This window comes from Lepidochelys kempii, chromosome 3 (genome assembly GCF_965140285.1).
Source record: "Lepidochelys kempii isolate rLepKem1 chromosome 3, rLepKem1.hap1, whole genome shotgun sequence".
NCBI classification, from domain to species: Eukaryota; Metazoa; Chordata; order Testudines; family Cheloniidae; genus Lepidochelys; species Lepidochelys kempii.
Window position 1 is genome coordinate 93,063,639 of NC_136382.1, and position 17,119 is coordinate 93,080,757.

Genomic DNA, 17,119 nt, shown 5'->3' on the forward strand with positions numbered 1-17,119 from the left:
TCACTGGTATGGGGGAGCCCAACTGCCCAACCCCCATGCATCCAGACCTCCCATACTCTGACACCCCCGCCAAGCCTCACCTCATACACCAAGAACCTCCCTAGCCCTCCATACCCAAACTACAACCCATTGAATCTCAACCCCTGCATCTGGAGCCCCCTACACCCTGACCACCCCACACTGAGCTCCTTGCACTCAAACCCCCACCCTGATGAGCCCCATCCTTGCACCACCCTGAGCCCCCACATCCAGACCCCACACCACTGACCCCCCGCTAGCTGCACCCAGACCTGTCTGCTGAGCTCCAACCACTTTCACCTGGAAGCCCCTGCACCTGGAACCCCCTGATGAGCCTCGGTGCATCCAGATCCTCCCCCAAACCTAGATCCCCCCTCACTGAGCTGTCTGCAACTACATTGTCCCACATAGAACCATCTCACCCTACACCTGGATCCCTCCACCCTGAGCCTCTCCACACTTGGATGCTGCCTGCCCTGCTCCTGGTGCAGAGGGGCAGGGCCCCAGGATGTTTCTGGGCAGACTCAGGCCTTGTGCTGTGTCAGGGTCAGGTACAGCCTCACCACTAAGTCTGTGTCCCAGGGGTGGGGAAGCTACAGGATGTTCTCTCACTTTCATGGAGCCAGTGGCCTGTGCTCCCCACTGCCATGCTGGAGGCTCTGCATTTATTTATTGACAAATAAAATTTGCAGAATATTGCAGACTTTTTAATTTTTTTGATGCAGAATGCCCTCAGGAGTATTCCATGTACCAAGGAAATGGATTTGATTATGTTGGGGCAAGGTCCAGGAACTCTACTTGATTCGATTCCTGTATCTAACGACCTTTTTGCCAAGGGTATTCACAGTATGGCAAATGACGTGACTGAACAAGTCATCACCAAAATCAAGCAAAGTCCTTTTCCCCCCGTCCCATTCAACTTGACAAAATGACAAATGTGTTGGGTGCTGCTCAGATGCTGACATGTAAAATTCCAAGAGGAATATCTGTTCTGCTGGCCATTCCAAAAGTGCAAAGAGCTGTGGTAAGCTTTTTTCCCCTCTCATTCTGGCTTGAAATGGCAGTGCTGTGTAGAAATTTGCATTAATGGTGCTCATGCAATGACTGGAAAAAAAACAGCGGGCTAGTCACCCGGGTGCAGGCTGTTGCACCGCAAGCAGTTTGGACTCATGGTATTCTACACAGGCAAGCCAAAAAAAAGGGGGGGCACCTATTCACAGTCATCTTCATCAAGTGTAGCTCAACAAGTGTGTCTGTTTGGAGTTTTGTGTGATGAGATGGGAGCTGAACACCATCACTTTACCACACAAGTTTGCTGGTTGTCTCCAGGAAAGGTTCTCAGTCGTTTGTTTGAGCTCGGAGAGGAAGTGAGAATTTTTCTTTCAGACAAAGATTCCCTGCTGGCGGAAGTTTGCAGATACCAAGTGGCTTCCTTTGCTAGCTTACTTGGCAGACATTTTTGAATGTCTAAATGTTTTAAATACTTTCAAGGGCAAGACACTTCTATCTTTTCTGTCACTGACAAAATTTAAAGTTGGATCAAGAAACTTTGTGGTATGCTCGTGTGGACATTGGCAATTTCGAAGCATTTTTTTTTAAAACTGATTTTATTTTTGAATGAAAATGCCTTGCCCGAAGCACGACTTATAGGCCATTATCATCAGCCACCTGGAAAGCCTTAAACTGCAGTTTTGGAAGCATTTCCTGAAGAGGATCGGAAAACAGTGGCGTGGATTGGAAATCCCTTTAATGCAGAACGACTGCAAATGCTGTTATGGCACTTAGAGCAGACATGCCAAACCTGCTAAAACAACACAGAAATTGGGCTTTTTTGGGGGCTTGTGAGTTGCTTGTTGGCTAGTTTTTGGCTTGTAGCTTGTTGCGTTTTTTTGTTTTGTTTTTTTTTATTATTATTGGCTCCCGGTAAGCGGGAGCAAGCAGGGACAAGGCGGAGGGAGAGTCGGGGTGCACAGCGGACCCATCACAGTCCCAGACTGCACGCCGTGGGGAACTAATCACATAGAGTGTTGGGGTTCTTAGGGATTGGCTTATTTTGGCCTTGTTTTGAAAGGGATTAGCTTGATTTTTGGCTTATTGTGACAGTCAGGGTGCTTATTTACTGCATGAAAGTTGGCAACTGCAACTTACAGTGAAAAATGCATTAATGGATGTGACATTGATGCTGAGATTTTTCTGAACAACTTCTTGCTAACTTCTGGATTTGTGTGTGAGAAGTATATACAGAGCTGTCGTCTGCAGCACTGACCACTCATGCCGCCTGTGTGAAGCTAGCTTTTCAGCACTGACTTTCCTGAAAAACACATACAATCACTGATGAAGATGACAAGTCTTTACCTCAGTTACAGAGAGCCCCACTTCAAGGATTTGTGTTCATCAATACAAGCTCACCACTCCCATTAGGTACATATTTATTTTATTTTATTTTTTTTTATTTATTTTACTGCTGGGATAGAAAGATTGTCTTGCAATTGTATTGTGAGTTTAAATATTTAGTGGATAGTTTTTTGTAGATACATCCTTTTAATGCATTTTTAAATTTAAAATATTAACTCTTCTAGAGTAATACAGGGCCCTGGGGTCATGTAGTACTTTTTGTTGTCAGAAGGGGATCTCAGTGCAATGAAGTTTGAGAACTGTTGATTTAGAAATGATGCTCCTTTAGATCATGTCCGTCCATCTAGGAGCAAGAGCAGCTTTTGAGTGGGATGTAAAAAGAGTAGACACACAATAAAAATGTAAGCTAAAATTCCCAGGATATAGAGCCAGGCAGGAATATGAAGCCAGTCAACAGAAAAAAAATGACGTACAGCAGGACTTTCTGATAGGGAACTTAATTACCATTCATAATCCAGAGGGTCAAGGATATATTAGTAAAACTAGTTTTTTGTGAGTTGAAAATGAGCAATTTTCTAGCAATTTTTTTCTGAATAAACAGTGCTGCTTTCTGTACTGCTCCTTACTGAGATTTATTAAACCCCCATTTTATTTTTGATCACTTCACATTTGCACACACCTCTGGGATACAATTACAAATGGGCATTAAGGAAAGGAGAGTGGTGTGTGTGTGTGTGTGTTTTTCTCAATCACAGAAAAGATGCATTGTGTTAAGAACACAATAATCTCTGGTTATTCCACAGTTCAGGCTCCAGTAACTGATGTGCATTCAGTAACTGCAGGTTATTAGTGCACTTTTTCAACTGAGAAAAAACAAAATAAACACAATATTTAATGCACAGTATGAGTGGAAGTCATGGAGTTTTAGACCTTGATGTCACTGTTCCAAAACAGTGGGTGCTTTTTTTTTTTTTTTTTAAATTTAGTTTAATGAAATAAACATTACTTTGAAGGAATTTCTTCTGTTTAAGCCCAGTCTGGGGATGCAATTAAAGAAAAAGGCAACTGTTATATTCGACATATACTGTGGTGGTAGTTATATCAACAGCATATTAATGGCTATAGAAAACTAATAGTTTACTCTCAATTTTCTCAAAATAGTTGTATTCCTTAGGAAACAAACAAATAGAGGTACTGTAGGCACATCAGTTTACTGTATGTTACTTCAGGAGGAAAAAGGCACAAATCAGATGCACACAATGTATATAAATAAATTAAAGAGGAAAAAGAGAGAGACTTACAGAACAAATGACTGCTATGCAGACAATGGCAAGCATACAGCCGAAGAACTACAAAGAACATTACTGCATTCCTCTTCCATTTCTTCAGCATGATGCTTCATCTTTCTGTACAGTACTGTAAAATAGAAACTTAAAGGAACACTGCAAGTTAAATCGCACTTCTAAGTATTTACTTAAGTTTACTACAACTGAAAGAGCTGAGAGGAAAAATATTTTTCTCCATTATATTGTAGAATCAGTTCCATGTTTCCCTCTACATAGTTAATTTCCTCTTAGTGTGGGTCTTTCACATTGCAAAGAGGAAAACAAAAAACATAAAAAATTGAACAGGTCTTTGTAAAATCTCAACTGGTAGAGGGTCTTGGAGGTAGGTGTGGTTTCTGAAACTAATTTTAAATTTATTTTACAATAATTGAGATGTCAGATAAAATTTTCAAAGGCACTTAAGTTCCATTTTCAAATGTAATTTAGGCTCCCAAATAATATTAAATCAATGGGGCTTAGGCTCCTAACTCACTTAGGTGCTTTTGAAAATTGTACCCTTTGTTGATTGTCCCTTCGAACATATAACCTGATTTCATAGGTTAGTGCATTAGAGTTATATCTATTTGCCATAGCTATTTCTTTATTAGGAATCATGAACTCTGCATTATATCTTGATTCATACCTTTGGATGCATTGTTTATCTTTGTACCATTGTTCCTTTCTGATCTATTAATTTAGAAGAGCTCTCATGTATTTCAGTGTGTGTAATATAACTAAGGGTATGGAAAATTTCTAAAGAGGTTTCACTGCTCTGTACAGAGCTGGTCCAGTGATATAAAAAGTGATTTTGAGAATATTTTTATCAACAAAGTTTGACACATTCATTTGGCTACCAGTCTTTGGATCAGTCATGAGTATCCAGATAACAATCATTTTTTTCATTAATTTTTAGCTTGAACCATAACTCATCTATAAATGTGTTCCACAAGAATGTTGTTCCATATTCTCTGTTCACTGTTTGCTATTCTTCATTATAAAGTCTATCATTCACTTGGAGCAGAAATAGTATGTGACTCAGACAACCAATCACACACTACAAGTGCTAAATAACCAATACTGAATGGTCAATCTGAAGAGTTTGTGAACAATTCATAAACTGAATTTTATTTGACCTTGACAAATACTTATGAATAACCAATAGAGCTGCAGAATTCATGATGAATTTGCAAATATGTGAACAGAAAAAATGAGCTAAGTTCCTCATAACTTACTCGCAATGAATAACTCAATTAGCTCCAGTATTGTGATAGTTTATACTGATTATTATACAGTGTGAAGGAACTTCTAATTGTTTTTATGGTATGGCTGAGGGGGTGAGAGATATTCTCTACATAGTCATAATTGTATTCCTGTTATGTATTAACACCTTAAAAGAATAGAGAGAAGAGATTAACTACGACTAATATGCTGAAACAGAGGAAAAGAAAATTGAGCATGAATATCTGGAAACAGATATTCCTAACAGTGAGTTCTATTAAACTGCTGAATAGTTTCCCCAGGGATGTGGTGGAAGTGCCATCACTTACATGGCTTGAAATTAGACTGGGCCAATAGCTCATCCATTGCAAGGGACAAAACTGCATTGGTAGAAGGGATCTGACCAAATAGGTCAATATCAGTCTTTAAATGTTGGAAAATCTGAAAATACAATCTCCCACCCCTTTGATCAAACATTGTAGGTGTTTGTCCTTTTCTGATTTCTGTTCCTAAACTGGCAGCAGCTTGTTTAGCTTACTGGCAGTATTAGTGTTGTTGCATTCATAAAGATTAAAGGTTAGAAGTGCTGCAGTATTCTGTGCGAAGGTGAAGATTTTAAATGGTAGAGCTATTAAAAGAAACAGCTCCTTATAGCTTTGTGATACAAGATTAGTTCATGTTAAGGTATGTTACATGTAGCTTTTACCCTGCATATTTTATTAGTAGCGGTTCACCACCATAACAGTGTGTGTATAGAGAGAAAGCTGCTCCTTCACTCATATTTTACCAGAAGAAAGGGATGAGATCATATTGGGAAATACTAAGTACTGTAGCATGACTGAAACATTTGGGATTATTCTATAGAGCAGTAACAAAATTATCATTGAAAACAACCATGTAACTCTTTGAAAAGAGTGTTTCATCAGAGATTAACTGTATTGACAGCTTCTGTGATTCAACAAGCATTTTTCTATGAGATAAAGCCCCCATAAAATTTTCAGATATTGCCAGATTGCTACTAGAAAAATGGTTGGCAATAAATAGACTCATTTTCTAAGTCTGAGTGGCAATTTTCCCATTACTCTGCCATATGGATCAAGTACTTGCTGTCTTATATTATGCTGGCTGTAAGAAAGCAGCATTTGAACCAAGATTAATGAAATCACCAAAATATTTGTTTTTGTGGACATTTTATTGACATCTCTAAATGGGCCTGCCAGAACCTCTTTCCTAAAACCATGAGTTTGTTAATATAGTTAAGTCATTTTTTTAGTGGATTCCAAATTCCTTGGTCATCATTCCATTGTCTATATCCTCCAATACCTTTTCTGGGCCTTGAGTATTGGCATCAGGTGCTCAGTCCTCCTGCCGTACCACTTGCTAAAGATGAACGGCCACTGACCTGTTAATGTCTTAACATAATAAGGGAAGTCATCAAGCCAAATTCATAACTCCAGGATTGACAGTAGCTCTAAGCACTGGGTTGATCAGGCTGGGACTCAAAGCAGAGATTAAGCCAAAACGGGATGAGGCACTACCCAGTCCTGAAAGAGTGGTGGTGACTTCGGAAATGAGCTGGGCCCTTCCTGTAGTGTAGATCACACAAAGTGTGGTGGATGCCTCTCACCTCTACCCCGCCCCCTCCCTACAAGGGTAGGAACAGCATTCTGAATTGGCCAGTGTCTAAGGCTGATTTAAAACTGCATGGTTGAGGGGAATGTGACCATTTCATTAAAATAAAGTATCACAGAGTTCTGAGATGGGTAATTGACAGTTTAATTACTGCCCAGTGCTCTGAATGTCAAAGTGAAGAAATAGAATAAATTTCAGGTAAACTGTGGGAATAACATTGATGCAGTTTAGAGATACAAGGAGTAACCTTAAGTCTGATTAGCTGTCTGATCTGGATAACCATGCAGACTAAAGCCCATTAACTAATGCCCAAGGCAGGTAGAGGGGATAAGAACTAGTATGGGGCCCAGATACAATTCCTCAATTCACCCTGGCTGGCAGTGTTAAACTTATTAGGGGTTGTCACTGAGCCTAGAGTACCAGAAGATTGACCCTATGCCAAGTGGAAGTGTTCCTGGGCAGAGAGGGTGGCATATACAACGTGTGTGTGTGCGTGCGAGCATGCGTGCCCATTTCTATGTATGTTTGTATATTTTGTTACTTGTATATTCCATTAGTATGAATAAGTAAAATATTTGAATATAGATTCTCCACAAATGCAAGTGCAAAGAGGACTTGTATATTGCATCCAGCTTGTGGCACACATACAGAAACAAGCTGATACAGCACACTGTGTATGAATACAGCTCACATGGCTAAGTAACATTTGTGAGGTCAATTCTGATCATATTCCAGCCGAAGATAAATCCATATTGAAATGGGGAATGCTCACAAAGCACGACTGACAAATACTTGAAATAAGAGCCCTTAAAAAGAAACCCACTGTTTGACAGTTCCTATGACTATAATGTTCTCATCTCTGTTTTGCATAAATATCTGGTTTGAAAGGATTTTCATGCTTCTCTTGACATAAGTTCACATACAGATTGGTGACAGTATGCAGTATGGAACCTTTAATAGGCCATTCCAAAGTAGACCATAATCAAAAATGGCAGGAGATTGTCAGAAAGGAAAACAAAGCCTATATAAGAAGGTGGTTTATGCCTCCCAGAAATTGGTGTGTGGCATATAGAAAGTCAATCTGATGAGTTCTACCTCTCTGTTTTTGTTGCCAGACCTGGCTATTAGCAGCATAAAAGCACCTGTGTGGTGTTGGGCTGCTGAGGCACACTTCTGCTGTATTGGAGAGACCATGAGACCAAAGGTCGTCTCTGTCTCTCACTAGACTCATAGATTATGAGCCCTGAAGGGACCACCCTCTGCAGAGCACAGGCCATAGAACCGCCCCGAAATAATTCCTAGAGCCGATCTTTTAGAAAAACATCAAATTGTCTGTGATGGAGAATCCACCAGGACCCTTGGTTAATTGTACCTGTTATTTACTTTCCTCATTAGAAATGTTTCAGAGTAACAGCTGGGTTAGTCTGTATTCGCAAAAAGAAAAGGAGTACTTGTGGCACCTTAGAGACTAACCAATTTATTTGAGCATGAGCTTTCGTGAGCTACAGCTCACTTCATTGGATGCATACTGTGGAAAGTATAGAAGATCTTTTTATACACACAAAGCATGAAAAAATACCTCCCCCCACCCCACTCTCCTGCTGGTAATAGCTTATCTAAAGTGACCACTCTCCTTACAATGTGTATGATAATCAAGGTGGGCCATTTCCAGCACAAATCCAGGGTTTAACAAGAACGTCTGACGGGGGGGGGTAGGAAAAAACAAGGGGAAATAGGTTACCTTGCATAATGACTTAGCCACTCCCAGTCTCTATTCAAGCCTAAGTTAATTGTATCCAATTTGCAAATGAATTCCAATTCAGCAGTCTCCCGCTGGAGTCTGGATTTGAAGCTTTTTGTTGTAATATCGCAACTTTCATGTCTGTAATCGCGTGACCAGAGAGATTGAAGTGTTCTCCGACTGGTTTATGAATGTTATAATTCTTGACATCTGATTTGTGTCCATTTATTCTTTTACGTAGAGACTGTCCAGTTTGACCAATGTACATGTAAGCCTCATTTCCAGTTTGTCTAGCTTCACTTCCAGCCCTCTGATCAGGTAATATCCTCTATTAGATTGAAAAGCCCATTATTAAATATTTGTTCCCCACGTAGTTATAGACTGTAATCAAGTCACCCGTTAACCTTCTTTGTTAGACTCAAAGAGCTCAATCTATTCAGTCTGTCACTATAAGGCAGGCTTTCTAGTCCTTTAATCGTTCTTGTGGCTCAACTATGAACTCTCTCGAATGTATCAATATCCTTCTTGAATTGTGAGCACCAGAAATGGACATAGTATTCCAGTAGCAGTCACTCCCATGCCAAATATAGAGGTAAAATAACCTCTGTTATGTGGTTTGTACCTCAGAGCAATTGGTTTATGGCATAGAAAAAAGTCATCTAGTCAATTCTGTCTCTTATAAACAGAATAAATTGTGAGACCTAGCCCTCAGCAGCATAGAAGGAGCTGTGCATTAGGGGGCTACTTGGAGCAAGCTTCTGAAGAGTTGTGAGACTAAGACCACCTTTGGTCTTAGTCTTCATTGGCCTAAGAAGCCTGACAATACTCAAATAACTCTCATGCCTGTGTGGCTTGTTGCTACTACAGTAAAGTTCATTGCTGGTGCCTCATTACCTTTGGTCTCCCTTTTCACTTCGCTTTTGCTGTTTTCTGCATCCACTTGCTGTACGTTGCTGTGTATACTCTTTATGGCAGGGGTCATGTCTAGCACTATGGGACTACAATCCTCAGTGGGGCCTTGGGCTATTTATGATACAATAGTAATATAAATAACAGTGTAAGCCCCAGCTGGCTAACCAGAATCTGGGTTTGGGCAATCAACGCCCACAGTCAACTACGAATGTGCTGTTACTGTTGCAGATTCTAGGCATTTGATTGCCAATATAAGCTATAGGTTGTGAATCAAAATTGTATTGAGGGGGAATCGCCCATTCTATCTGAATTTGTTGAGGGTTGTAAAGGGTCACAGAGGAGCTCTAGTTCAGTGGTTCTCAAACTAGGGCCGCTGCTTGTTCAGGGAGAGCCCCTGGCAGGCCAGGCCGGTTTGTTTACTTGCTGCGACCACAGGTTCCACTGATTGCGGCTCCCGCTGGCTGCAGTTCGCCGCCCCAGGCCAATGGGGGCTGCAGGAAGGGCAGCCAGCACATCCCTCGGCCTGTGCCGCTTCCCGCAGCCCCCATTGGCCTGGAGTGGCGATCCGCGGACAGTGGATGCTGCGATCGGCGGAACCTGTGGTCGCGGCAGGTAAACAAACCAGCCTGGCCTGCCAGGGGCTTTCCCTGAACAAGTGGCGGCCCTAGTTTGAGAACCACTGCTCTGGTTACCATAAGTAAGGTGCATAAGTGGTTCATGCTAGCTTGTGGTATTTCTGATGTCGAGTTCCACTTCCAGAAAGCTATTTCCCATTGCTCTGAGGTCCAAAGCAAAAGGGCTTTCCCTTCCAGTGTTTTGAATTAGATGTAGCATTAGGCTGGGCCTAAGTAGGCAACTGCATAGTGCTCGCTATTTAGCATACTGGGTCAGTCTTGCTCACTTATCAACAGGCCTGTCCTAAATCACTTTGTTGTCCAAACAGTGTCTATCCACAAACCTCCCTTCTTACCCCCACCCCTCCACTGTTGCTTCACCTGTTACCTGGGGTTTCCCTGAACTCCATACTCTTGGTAACTTTACTCTTCGTGAGGTGATCCCAGGAAATAAATCCATGGGGACACGGCCTCAGGCCAATAAATAGTTGATGCAAACAAAAGTGCGTTCACTCAAAGCTTCTACATTATTTAGTCTCCAGCACTTGCACATGTCTGCAACAGGTTAGTAGGGCACCTCAAATTACCCCCAGATTCATATTTACCTAGGGTCTTGAGGAGGTCTCCAGCAGATAACTGCAGATGTCCAGTGGCCAACTTTCTGTCTGCAGGAGAAGTTGAGAGGCATTCAAATGTCCACTGAGCCCAGATTTCTTTCTTTTTTTTTTTATACCTGATTTGTTAGTATTACATAGCTTCTGCTCAGCAGTTAAATATTTTTTTGATGAACAAGCTAAGTGTGGAATTTTCCAGTCTGTCAGGCAGGGAATTTCCCATCAGTTATCCAGTTGTATTTCACATAGCAATAGTTAACTATTGCCAGACTTTCCATCTTGCAAAACTGCATGCTTTGGAAAAAGCTCAAGTCAGGAGGGTGCAGGGTCATGTTTACTCTTCGTGGTCAATCACTCCCCCCTCCCCTCCTGGTCAGTTAGTTGTGCTAAGGCTTCAGAAAGGCCTCATTTTAGCTGCTTTCAGCAATAAGCATAATAGCTGGTATTCCAGCTGTGGGCAGTGGTTTAGGCATGTTACTGGGTTAACAAAAGTTTCTCCTTACACACCCAGCTGAGCAGAGACAGGAGCTGCCTTTGGGAGAAATGTTGAGAGAAGACTGTACAGTTTGATAAGCTGGGTGAGGGAAAGGGAGCAGAAAGCTCTTTTGAGGAGGGGGATGCTGAATCCCATCTTTCCTCCTTTGTACCTACGGTTGGCCTTGTTTTGACCCAGGCCATAGCTGCCTTTCAGCATGCTGAAATTAATTCAGTAATTTGGTGGAGCAAGTGTATAGATGGGATCATCTCCCCATACCCCTTGGTCTAAAGAACAACTGCATTCCAAGAGCAATGGAAGCAGATGTAGTAACTGAGCAGAATAGCTCCCTATTGCTCTGTCACATGACATTTGCCTACCATGAAATTATTGCATTGCAACATGTATGTTTTAAATGACTGATTCCTAAATTGAAAAGCTATTAGGACGCTTATTATCCAGCTTGCCATTTTGAATATAATTGATGCTACTGATCAGGCTCTTGTTGACTTCTATTTTATGTTGAGAGAGAGAATATCCTACATCTTCTTACGTTGGCCCTATGTGCACACTTATACCATGTTTCCCCCACTGACATTTGTGCAGCCCCCTTGGATTCAGTGGAGTTGCATGAAACAGAAAACTTTGGCTCACTGAGTATAATAAAGTAGGACTCCTTTTTTTTTAATTTCCAAAGTTCATTAATTAGTCAAATTCAGCAAACACGCTTTTATCTATTGTATGTGTCACGTAAGATTCGGAGTAAGTAAAGGAAAAGTACATTGTTACTTCCAATTCAGCCTAGTACCCATAAAACCTTTATGTAGTTGATGGTTAGAAATAATTGAAATAATAAGAATGGCCATTCTGGGTCAGACCATCTAGCCTAGTATCCTGTTATCCGAAAGTGGCCAATGCCAGGTGCTTCAGAGGGAATGAACAGAACAGGTAATCATCAAGTGAGCCTTCTCCTGTTGCCTGTTCCCAGCTTGTGGCCAACAGAGGTTAGGGACACCATCCCTGCCCATCCTGGCTAACAGCCATTGATGGACCTATCCTCCATGAATTCATCTAGTTCTTTTTTGAACCCTGTTATAGTCTTGGCCTGTGTGTTGTGTGAAAAATACTTCCTTTAGTTTGTTTTTTAAAAGTGCTGCCTATTAATTTCATTTGGTAATTCTTCATTGTTGTGTTATGAGAAGGAGTAAATAACACTTCCTTTATTTACTTTCTCCACATCCGTCATGATTTTGTAGACCTCTATCATATCCTCCCTTAGCCATCTCTTTTCCAAGCTGAAAATCATAGAATCATAGAATATCAGGGTTGGAAGGGACCCCAGAAGGTCATCTAGTCCAACCCCCTGCTCAAAGCAGGACCAATTCCCAGTTAAATCATCCCAGCCAGGGCTTTGTCAAGCCTGACCTTAAAAACCTCTAAGGAAGGAGGTTCTACCACCTCCCTAGGTAACTCATTCCAGTGTTTCACCACCCTCTTAGTGAAAAAGTTTTTCCTAATATCCAATCTAAACCTCCCCCACTGCAACTTGAGACCATTACTCCTCGTTCTGTCATCTGCTACCATTGAGAACAGTCTAGAGCCATCCTCTTTGGAACCCCCTTTCAGGTAGTTGAAAGCAGCTATCAAATCCCCCCTCATTCTTCTCTTCCATAGACTAAACAATCCCAGTTCCCTCAGCCTCTCCTCATAACTCATGTGTTCCAGTCCCCTAATAATTTTTGTTGCCCTTCGCTGGACTCTCTCCAATTTATCCACATCCTTCTTGAAGTGTGGGGCCCAAAACTGGACACAGTACTCCAGATGAGGCCTCACCAATGTCGAATAGAGGGGAACGATCACGTCCCTCGATCTGCTCGCTATGCCCCTACTTACACATCCCAAAATGCCATTGGCCTTCTTGGCAACAAGGGCACACTGCTGACTCATATCCAGCTTCTCGTCCACTGTCACCCCTAGGTCCTTTTCCGCAGAACTGCTGCCTAGCCATTCGGTCCCTAGTCTGTAGCTGTGCATTGGGTTCTTCCGTCCTAAGTGCAGGACCCTGCACTTATCCTTATTGAACCTCATCAGATTCCTTTTGGCCCAATCTTCCAATTGGTCTAGGTCCTTCTGTATCCTATCCCTCCCCTCCAGCGTATCTACCACTCCTCCCAGTTTAGTATCATCCGCAAATTTGCTGAGAGTGCAATCCACACCATCCTCCAGATCATTTATGAAGATATTGAATAAAACCGGCCCCAGGACCGACCCTTGGGGCACTCCACTTGATACCGGCTGCCAACTAGACATGGAGCCATTGATCACTACCCGTTGAGCCCGACAATCTAGCCAGCTTTCTACCCACCTTATAGTGCATTCGTCCAGCCCATACTTCCTTAACTTGGTGACAAGAATATTATGGGAGACCGTGTCAAAAGCTTTGCTAAAGTCAAGAAAAGTCGCAGTCTTGTTAATTGCTCCTCATATGGAAGCTGTTCCATATCCCAAATCATTTTGTTGCCCTTTTCTGTATCTTTGTATCATGGTTGTCCTTGCCTAGAAAGGCAGATGGAAATTTAATTAATGTTTGTGAGATGTTCAGATACTATGGTGATGAACATCACAGCAAAGCTTATAAGTAAAAAACAAAATGAGGAGATGTGGTTAGTTAGCAAAAGAGCCCTTACTGCCATGGAAACAACTCCACCCCGAAAACATGATGAATGGATATCCTTTTGCCACTTTTGCTTTCCCTCTCTCCTACTATATTTGTATGATTTTAATCAAGTGTACATAAAATACTGATCTAAATTTTGATGTGAAGTGAAGCTGATTACTGGTTACTAGTAAAACATGAGAAGGGAAGTTGATTTTGCTATTGCCACAGGAGAATATATCCACTTTGTTTTCATGGTACAGCACACAGTGTTATCTTTTGATAGGTAAAGTAGGAATGATCTTATCTTTAAAATAACAGTGGATTGGGAACTAGGACACAGAAATCTGGTAATCAGAACAGTCTTAAAATAGAGCTTTTTGAAAAAAAAGCCCTATATATATTTGGACTCGTTTGGACATAGCCTCTTGTTATTGCTTAAAATACGTATTTTAAGTTGCTAGAGTGTCTTTAACAGGAGCATTTGTTAAAGCTCTGCTGTTACCCCAGACTTTAAACATCCCCATATATCATAGCAACGACTCTTTAAACTACTGTCTCTATTCACTGATGTGGTGATTTAAGAGTTTAGCTATCCTTTCTGTATTTTAGTCAGGGCACATCTCCCAAATATTTGGAGAAGGCAAATCCTTAATGTCAAACATTATTCTAGTTTAACAGAATAATTTAATGGCTCTTTTTCTGTATTTGTTGTTCACTCCCTTAGCTCTCTGTAAATGCTTATTCTGATTTAAAAATCAGCTTATGTTTGTAACAAATTTCTATTGATCACAGTATTGAATAATTTCTTCTACAGTGGCAGGGCTAAAGCTTACATTTATTTTGGCACATATTTTCAGTATTTACCCTCCCTGCTGTGCAAATTTACAGAGAGCTGCTGTGGAGGAAGATCCCAGTTTTCATATGCATGTGTTTGAAAAATGTCAGATCCCAACCAGTGGAAATACCATTAGGAAGTGTTTGCTGAGGTAACTGATAAAGGCAGAATGGTCTCTGTAAGATATTAGTATGCAAGTCTGGTAGAACATACAGGCAAAATGGACTAAACATTGCAATAGTGTTAGAAATCACCACTGTTAGGTTTCTTGCCCAGGGGCTAATAATTATTGTGGAAGGTGACGAAGCGCAGTTTGTTGATACAAAGTATTTGTGGGTCCCCCTAATTTCCTAGTGAATGGAATAGCATTTAAAGAAATCCCCTTTTAGTGCATCAGTGTGGCATATTGAACAGGTCGGTGATCCAGAGCACAGTAGCTCTGTTTTCCAAAATCAGAGTGTCCAATTCTTCCCCATCCTCTTGGGCTCCCAGTTGCTTCTGTCTGATCCCTCTGTCTTGCTGCTGCTGCCTGATTGCATGCTGGCTGCTTTCTGGCATTGTTGCCTCCCCCATGGCTTTTAATAAACAACTTTCCTTACAAAGTCCCTACCAATTCGAGCCTCGCTGCTTCATTTCCACCATATATCTAGCCCTGACTTGTTTTTTATTTCCGTCCCACAACGGCTAGTTCTGAAACTCACTACGATGCCAAGCTTAAGAAAAAGGAGTGAGATGTTTTCCCTTTAGAACAATTGATTGACACACTTGCATTTTAATAATCATGACAAATTAGAACATTGACTTGATTTACTTACCCCCGCCCCCTCCCCTTTTATTTTTTGATAGTGCTCTGATCGTCTTCGGTTACTTTTACGTTTTAAGGGCCTGAGCCAAAGCCTACTGAAGTCTGTCGTAGTCTTTTACTTCAACGATGTTTTTTTGTATTCGGCCCTACGTGAGGTACAAAAGGTACGAGTCGCTTGAAATTTCAGTTATTTTTCAGCTTTACTGGGAAGTGATGGGTCTAGTGCTTTTTAATGTCTCCAGGCCAGGATGCCTCATGATGGAAATTTCTATTCAGTGGTGGCATCCAGGAAGCTGCTAGATTTCCTATGCATCCTTTTGATTCATCCTCTTGAGAGCCAAGTAGGGAGGTCTTTGAGCATAAGGAGCTTTTTTGAGGCCTTTGTTCTGGAGTTTGCCAGATAGGGAACAAGAGAGTTTGGAGCCATATATTTTGGAATGAGAATTTCTCTGGAAGCAGGGTTTTGAATAGCATGGCGTTTGTGATTGGCTTGTATCCATTCACCTGTTTCACAGTGACTGTGATCCTCTAACATGATTTTCCATGATTAGTAGTAAATATTTTCAAGCTTTATCTTGTTCTTTATTTGTAACCATGGAAGGCAGGCTTCCCTATTTATTTTCTTGTTTGTACATATTTATTTGTAAATTATGGAGCAAAGATAACATGACTTATTGCAGAGTTTTTCTATCACTACCAAAAATTCTCTGCTGCTGTCCAAAATCCATGGAAGACTTTACACTTTATGAGAAAGAGATGGGCTTGTGTTTGAGGGCAGCTAAAAGGAGAGGGAGTTTACCTATTACAACTGGCTGATATAAGCTGACGTGTGATATGTTCTGTTAGATACAAATAGTTTTAAAAAATGCTGGTTAGAGCTCCTTATCTTTTAACCAAGTAATAACAGAATGTGGTGAAGCAATAGCCCTGTGATAGCAGTGGGCCAGATTCTGCAGCCTGTTACTTAGTTAATGGGAGCTTGCAATGAAAAAAGAGCTGCATGTTTTGTCAGTCCTAGTACTAGGAAGGAGTGAACCCATTTGGATAAGACAACATTTAATTTGAATCTTTGAAAGTCTGAACTGAACACACATTTAAAGTTCAAAAAGAGATTTTAAAAAATCAAAGCATTTATGTTTGGAGTGACCAACATTTCCCAACAGAAACTTAGTGTTTGCCTCAGTATTTCTGACCTGATCGAAACCAGGAAATCTGTAAATCTCCCAAGATTTCAAGAGCAAAACAATACGGATAAACTTCAGTTTAGCATCTGCACTATTATTGGGTGTTCAAGTGAACTAACAGGAAGCTCCACATATGCAGAGCATCTCCCAAAATGTAGAATTCAGTTTCCTAACATCACCCATAGAATATTAGGGGAATGGATGCAAGATTAGTAGCAAAACTGTCCTTTTTTTGAGTGTGCGAACATGTTTAACAGTTCATATTACAGGAACAAAGTAGGGGAAACACTGGTATTCAGAAGAAGGGAATGCTTCAGAAAAAGGGAAAATCATCTATTGTACACCTAGCTTGTTGTACAATGCTTTACATTGGGGATGTACAGCGCTGCAAACTTCCTAACTACCTGAGGCAATTGGATTATGCCTTGAAGCCTGAGGTTCAATTAATCTTATTTGTAGTTACACAAGCTAAAATGTTAGTTCTCACAAAATTGAGCCACAGTGCTTGACTCTCTGCCCTCCGATTAATATTCATGTAAACATGTTTACAATTGTTAAAATTGTTGTTGCCATCAATTGTTGTTTCTAAAACTTGCCACACAAGCAATACGAAGACCTGAAGAAACTCAAAACACAGGTACATGTTTACTGTTTACTAATCAAACAAATTTTGTGGTGTTTCAGAGTAGCAGCCGTGTTAGTCTGTATTCGCAAAAAGAAAAGGAGTACTTG

At 41.0% G+C, this 17,119-nt stretch overlaps 1 long non-coding RNA gene across 1 annotated transcript; it reads right to left on the bottom strand.

Annotated features, from left to right (window-relative positions):
* Positions 1 to 2,490: 2,490 nt before the first annotated feature.
* Positions 2,491 to 10,495, bottom strand: LOC140908226 (uncharacterized). Its single transcript, XR_012157808.1, has 3 exons — positions 10,421 to 10,495; positions 3,675 to 3,803; positions 2,491 to 2,716 (listed from the first exon to the last, which is right to left on the bottom strand). It is a non-coding gene; the product is annotated as an uncharacterized LOC140908226 (long non-coding RNA).
* Between the last annotated feature and the right edge of the window lie 6,624 nt (positions 10,496 to 17,119).